Genomic DNA, 7,575 nt, shown 5'->3' on the forward strand with positions numbered 1-7,575 from the left:
TGTTCATCTTGACATTCATAGCATTCTTGCATGCATCACATGTTTTGATCTAAAATTCTCATGCATTGCATAATTTTCATGTTTTTCTCTCTCATCATTAAAAATTCAAAAAAAATAAAAAAAAAATATCTTTCCCTCTTTTCTCTCATAATTTCGAAAATTAGATTTGACTTTTTCAAAAATTTTTAAAATCAAGTTGTTTCTTATGAGTCAAATCAAATTTTCAATTTGAAAATCTTATCTTTTTCAAAATCTTTTTCAAAAATCAAATCTTTTTCAAATTTCTTAGTTATTTTCGAAAATTCTAAAAATATTTTTCAAAAATCTTTTTCTTATTTTTATATCATAATTTTCGAAAATAACAATAACAATTAATGTTTTGATTCAAAAATTTCAAGTTTGTTACTTGCTTGTTAAGAAAGATTCAAACTTTAAGTTCTAGAATCATATCTTGTGATTTCTTGTGAATCAAGTCATTAATTGTAATTTTAAAAATCAAATCCTTTTCAAAACTAATTTCAATCATATCTTTTCAAAAATATCTTCCTATCTTTTTTTTTTCAAAAATTTGATTTCAAAATATCTTCTCTAACTTCCTATCTTCTTATCTTTTCAAAATTTGTTTCAACTAACTAACTAACTTTTTGTTTGTTTCTTACCTTTTTCAAAACCACCTAACTAACTCTCTCTCTCTATTTTCGAAAATATCTTCCCCCTTTTTCAAAAATTTCTTTTTAATTAACTAATTATTTTATTTTTATTTTGAATTTTCGAAAAAAAAAACTACTAACCTCTTTCAAAAACTTTTTTCAAAAATCACTAACTCTTTTTCAAAAATTATTTTCAAAATTTCCCCTCTCTCATCTTATTCTATTTATTTATTCATCTACTAACATCTCTCCCTCACCCACCAAAAATCCGAACCCTCTCTCTCTCTTTCTGAGTTCAGATTTTTCTCTTCTTCTTTTCTTTTACTAACAATAAGGAACCTCTTTACTGTGACATAGAGGATTCCTCTTCTTTTCTTTTTCTCTCCTCTTTCTTATGAGCAGGGACAGAGAAAAAGGCATTCTTGTTAAAGCTGATCCAGAACCTGAAAGGACTTTGAAGAGGAAATTAAGAGAAGCTAAATTACAACAATCCAGAGACAACTTGATTGAAAATTTCGAACAAGTAAAGAAGATGGCTGCCGAATCCAACAACAATACAAGGAGAATGCTTGGTGACTTTACTGCACCAAATTCCAATTTACATGGAAGAAGCATCTCCATTCCTGCAATTGGAGCAAACAACTTTGAGCTGAAACCTCAATTAGTTTCTCTGATGCAGCAGAACTGCAAGTTTCATGAACTTCCATCTGAAGATCCTTTTCAGTTCTTAACTGAATTCTTGCAGATCTGTGATACTGTTAAGACTAATGGAGTAGATCCTGAAGTCTACAGGCTCATGCTTTTTCCCATTTGCTGTAAGAGACAGAGCTAGAATATGGTTGGACTCTCAACCTAAAGATAGCCTGAACTCTTGGGATAAGTTGGTCACGGCTTTCTTAGCCAAGTTCTTTCCTCCTCAAAAGCTGAGCAAGCTTAGAGTGGATGTTCAAACCTTCAGACAGAAAGAAGGTGAATCCCTCTATGAAGCTTGGGAAAGATACAAGCAGCTGACCAAAAAGTGTCCTTCTGACATGCTTTCAGAATGGACCATCCTGGATATCTTCTATGATAGTTTATCTGAGTTATCAAAGATGTCATTGGATACTTCTGCAGGTGGATCCATTCACCTAAAGAAAACGCCTGCAGAAGCTCAAGAACTCATTGACATGGTTGCTAATAACCAGTTCATGTACACTTCTGAGAGGAATCCTGTGAGTAATGGGACGCCTATGAAGAAGGGAGTTCTTGAAGTTGATACTCTGAATGCCATATTGGCTCAGAACAAAATATTGACTCAGTAAGTCAATATGATTTCTCAGAGTCTGAATGGAATGCAAGCTGCATCCAACAGTACTCAAGAGGCATCTTCTGAAGAAGAAGCTTATGATCCTGAGAACCCTGCAATAGCAGAGGTAAATTACTTAGGTGAACCTTATGGAAACACCTATAACTCATCATGGAGAAATCATCCAAATTTCTCATGGAAGGATCAAAAGCCTCAACAAGGCTTTAATAATGGTGGAAGAAACAGGTTTAACAATAATAAACCTTTTCCATCATCCACTCAGCAACAGACAGAGAACTCTGAACAAAATACTTCTAATTTAGAAAACTTAGTCTCTGATCTATCTAAGGCCATTGTAAGTTTCATGAATGAAACAAGGTCTTCCATTAGAAATTTGGAAGCACAAGTGGGCCAGCTGAGTAAAAGGATCATTGAAATCCCTCCCAGTACTCTCCCAAGCAATACAGAAGAGAATCCAAAAGGAGAGTGCAAGGCCATTGACATAAGCAAAATGGCCGAACCCAAAGAGGGAGAGGAGGATGTGAATCCCAAGGAGGAAGACCTCCTGGGACGTCCAGTGATCAATAAGGAGCTTCCCTCTGAGGAACCAAGGGACTCTGAGGCTCATCTAGAGACCATAGAGATTCCATTGAACCTCCTTATGCCATTCATGAGCTCTGATGAGTATTCCTCTTCTGAAGAGAATGAGGATGTTACTAAAGAGCAAACTGCCAAGTTTCTTGGTGCAATCATGAAGCTAAATGCCAAATTATTTGGCATTGATACTTGGGAAGTTGAACCTCCCTTGTTCATCAATGAACTAAGTGATCTGGATCAACTGACATTGCCTCAGAAGAGACAGGATCCTGGAAAGTTCATAATACCTTGTACTATAGGCACCATGATCTTTAAGGCTCTGTGTGACCTTGGTTCAGGGATAAACCTCATGCCCCTCTCTGTAATAGAGAAACTGGGAATCTATGGGGTGCAAGTTGCTAAAATCTCATTAGAGATGGCAGACAATTCAAGAAAACAGGCTTATGGACAAATAGAGGACGTGTTAGTAAAGGTTGAAGGCCTTTACATCCCTGCTGATTTCATAGTCCTGGATACTGGAAAGGAAGAGGATGAATCCATCATCCTAGGAAGACTTTTCCTAGCCACAGCAAGAGCTGTGATTGATGTGGACAGAGGAGAATTGATCCTTCAATTAAATAAGGACAACCTTGTGTTTACAACTCAAGGATCTCTCTCTGCATCCATGGAGAGGAAGCATAAAAAGCTTCTCTCAAAGCAGAGTCAAACAAAGCCCCCACAGTCAAAATCTAAGTTTGGTGTTGGGAGGCCACAACCAAACTCTAAGTTTGGTGTTGAACTCCCATATCCAAACTCTAAGTTTGGTGTTGGAGAGTCTCAACAATGCTCTGAACATCTGTGAAGCTCCATGAGAGCCCACTGTCAAGCTATTGACATTAAAGAAGCGCTTGTTGGGAGGCAACCCAATTTTTATTTATCTAACTATATTTTTCTTAGTTATATGTCTTTATAGGTTCATGATCATGTGGAGTCACAAAATAAATATAAAAATTGAAAACGGAATCAAAAACAGCAGAATAAAAATCACACCCTGGAGGAAGCACCTGCCTGGCGTTCAATGCCAGAACAGAGCATGGTTCTGGCGCTGAACGCCCAAAATGGGCAGCATCCTGGCGCTGAACGCCCAGAACAAGCATGGTTCTGGCGTTCAACGCCAGAAATGGCTAGTAAATGGGCGTTGAACGCCCAAAATGGGCACCAACCTGGCGCTGAACGCCCAGAGTTGTGTGCAAGGGAATTTTGCATGCCTAAATTGGTGCAGGGATGTAAATGCCTTGACACCTCAAGATCTGTGGACCCCACAGGATCATCTCAGGATCTGTGGACCCCATAGGATCATCTCAAGATCTGTGGTCCCCACAGGATCCTCACCCACCTCACCCTCTCTCTCTCCATTCATGACCATCCCTTCTGTTTTCTATTCACCACTCACATCCATACACACATCCCTCCATCTCCTCCATATCTTCTTCTTCTTCTATTCTTTCTTCTTTTGCTCGAGGGCGAGCAACATTCTAAGTTTGGTGTGGTAAAAGCATAAGCTTTTTGTTTTTCCATTACCATTAATGGCACCTAAACCTCTAAAAGAGGGGAAGGGAAGACAAAGGCTTCCACCTCCGAGTCATGGGAAATGGAAAGATTCATCTCAAGGGTCTATAGCTCAGTGGTAGAACATGTGGCTGCAAATCAAGAGATCCCTGAGATACCTCAGGGGATGCACTTCCCTCCATATAAATATTAGGAGCAAATCAACACCTCCCTAGGAGAATTAAGTTCCAACATGGAACAATTAAGGGTGGAACATCAAGAGCACTCCATCATCCTTCATGAAATAAGAGAAGATCAAAAAGCAATGAGGGAGGAGCAACAAAGACAAGGAAGAGACATAAAAGAGCTCAAGGACATCATTGGTTCCTCAAGAAGGAAACGCCACCATCACTAAGGTGGATTCATTCCTTGTCCTTATTTCTTCTATTTTTCGTTTTCTATGCTATGTGCTTATCTATGTTTGTGTCTTCATTACATGATCATTAGTAGTTAGTAACTATGTCTTAAAGTTATGAATGTCCTATGAATCCATCACCTCTCTTAAATGAAAAATGTTTTAATTCAAAAGAACAAGAAGTACATGAGTTTTGAATTTATCCTTGAACTTAGCTTAATTATATTGATGTGGTGACAATGCTTCTTGTTTTCTGAATGTATGCTTGAACAGTGCATATGTCTTTTGAAGTTGTTGTTTAAGAATGTTAAATATGTTGGCTCTTGAAAGAATGATAACTAGGAGACATGTTATTTGACAATCTGAAAAATCATAAAAATGATTCCTGAAGCAAGAAAAAGCAGCAAAGAACAAAGCTTGCAGAAAAAAAAATTAATAATAAAATAGGCGAAAAAAAAATAGAAAGAAAAAGAAAAAGCAAGCAGAAAAAGCCAAAAGCTCTTAAAACCAAGAGGCAAGAGCAAAAAGCCAATAACCCTTAAAACCAAAAGACAAGGGCAAATAAAAAGAATCCCAAGGCTTTGAGTATCAGTTGATAGGAGGGCCTAAAGGAATAAAATCCTGGTCTAAGCGGCTAAACCAAGCTGTCCCTAACCATGTGCTTGTGGCGTGTAGGTGTCAAGTGAAAACTTGAGACTGAGCGGTTAAAGTCAAGGTCCAAAGCAAAAAAAAAAAAGAGTGTGCTTAAGAACCCTGGATACCTCTAATTGGGGACTTTAGCAAAGCTGAGTCACAATCTGAAAAGGTTCACCCAATTATGTGTCTATGGCATTTATGTATCCGGTGGTAATACTGCAAAACAAAGTGCTTAGGGCCACGGCCAAGACTCATAAAATAGCTGTGTTCAAGAATCATCATACTAAACTAGGAGAATCAATAACACTATCTGAACTCTGAGTTCCTATAGATGCCAATCATTCTGAACCTCAATGGATAAAGTGAGATGCCAAAACTATTCAAGAGGCAAAAAGCTATAAGTCCCGCTCATATGATTGAAGCTATGTTTCATTGATAGTTTGGAATTTATAGTATATTCTCTTCTTTTTATCCTATTTGATTTTCAGTTGCTTGGGGACAAGCAACAATTTAAGTTTGGTGTTGTGATGAGCGGATAATTTATATGCTTTTTGACATTATTTTTAGTATGTTTTTAGTAGGATCTAGTTACTTTTAGGGATGTTTTCATTAGTTTTTATGTTAAATTCACATTTCTGGACTTTACTATGAGTTTGTGTATTTTTCTGTGATTTCAGGTATTTTCTGGCTGAAATTGAGGGACTTGAGCAAAAATCAGATTCAGAGGTTGAAGAAGGACTGCTGATGCTGTTGGATTCTAACCTCCCTGCACTAAAAATGGATTTTCTGGAGCTACAGAACTCCAAATGGCGCGCTTCCAATTGCGTTGGAAAGTAGACATCCAGGGCTTTCTAGAAATATATAATAGTCCATACTTTGGCCAAGTTTAGATGATGCAAACTGGCGTTCAACACCAGCTTTCTGCCCAATTCTGGCGTCCAGCGCCAGAAAAGGATCCAAAACCAGAGTTCAGCGCCAGAAATGGATCAAAACCTGGCGTTCAACTCCACAAATGGCCTCTGCACGTGGAAAGTTAAAGCTCAGCCCAAGCACACACCAAGTGGGCCCCGGAAGTGGATTTATGCATCAATTACTTACTTCTGTAAACCCTAGTAGCTAGTTTATTATAAATAGGACCTTTTACTATTGTATTAGACATCTTTGGATGCCTGGTTCTTAGATCAGAGGGGCTAGCTATCTCGGCCATGCCTGGACCTTTCACTTATGTAATTTTAACAGTAGAGTTTCTACACTCCATAGATTAAGGTGTAGAGCTCTGCTGTTCCTCAAAGATTAATGCAAAGTACTACTGTTTTCTATTCAATTCATCTTATTTCGCTTCTAAGATATTCATTCGCACTTCAACCTGAATGTGATGAACGTGACAATCATCATCATTCCCTATGAACGCGTGCCTGACAACCACTTCCGTTCTACCTTCGACTGAATGAGTATCTCTTAGATCTCTTAATCAGAATCTTCGTGGTGTAAGCTAGAATGATGGCGGCATTCAAGAGAATCCGGAAAGTCTAAACCTTGTCTGTGATATTCCGAGTAGGATTCAATGATTGAATGACTGTGACGAGCTCCAAACTCGCGATTGCTGGGCGTAGTGACAGACGCAAAAGGATAGTAAATCCTATTCCAGCATGATCGAGAACCGACAGATGAATAGCCGTGCCGTGACAGGGTGCGTTGATCATTTTCACTGAGAGGATAAGATGAAACCATTGGCAAGGGTGATGCCTCCAGACGATTAGCCTTGCCGTGACAGGGCATTTGGATCATTTTCCCGAGAGAAGACCGAAAGTAGCCATTGACAATGGTGATGTATCACATAAAGCCAGCCATGGAAAGGAGTAAGACTGATTGGATGAAGATAGCAGGAAAGCAGAGGTTCAGAGGAACGAAAAGCATCTCTATTCGCTTATCTGAAATTCTCACCAATGAATTACATAAGTATTTCTATCCTTTATTATTTATCTTTTAATTATCTAATCCAATCACATTTAACCCTACCTGACTGAGATTCGCAAGGTGACCATAGCTTGCTTCATACCAACAATCTCCGTGGGATTCGACCCTTACTCACGTAAGGTATTACTTGGACGACCCAGTGCACTTGCTGGTTAGTTGTGCAAAGTTGTGAACCATGGTATTGGCATCATGTGTTTGGTGCCATTACCAGGGAAAGAAAGAGCGATGAATTTTACATAATCAAAGTGTAATCACAATTTCTGCGCACCATTGTGCGCACACACACAACAACAAAATTTTGTGTCTTGTGCGTACGCACCATACTGTGCGTACGCACAGTAGCCTGTGCCCTCTCTGTTGGGAGCACTTGCACACCTTGTGAGCGCGTATCTCCCTTTGTTTTGCGCTCTATGTGTGTGCACCGCATTGTGCGTACGCACACCAATCCTTTTTCGTGCATTGCATGCGTACGCACCTGGTTGTGCGTA

General features: G+C 38.7%; 1 non-coding gene across 1 annotated transcript; it reads right to left on the reverse strand.

Moving 5' to 3' along the window:
- Positions 1-1,579: 1,579 nt before the first annotated feature.
- Positions 1,580-1,687, reverse strand: LOC148544353 (small nucleolar RNA R71). Its single transcript, XR_015901439.1, has one exon. It is a non-coding gene; the product is annotated as a small nucleolar RNA R71 (small nucleolar RNA).
- Between the last annotated feature and the right edge of the window lie 5,888 nt (positions 1,688-7,575).

Source organism: Arachis ipaensis, chromosome B9 (assembly GCF_059453495.1).
Source record: "Arachis ipaensis isolate K30076 ecotype BB chromosome B9, ASM5945349v1, whole genome shotgun sequence".
NCBI classification, from domain to species: Eukaryota; Viridiplantae; Streptophyta; class Magnoliopsida; order Fabales; family Fabaceae; genus Arachis; species Arachis ipaensis.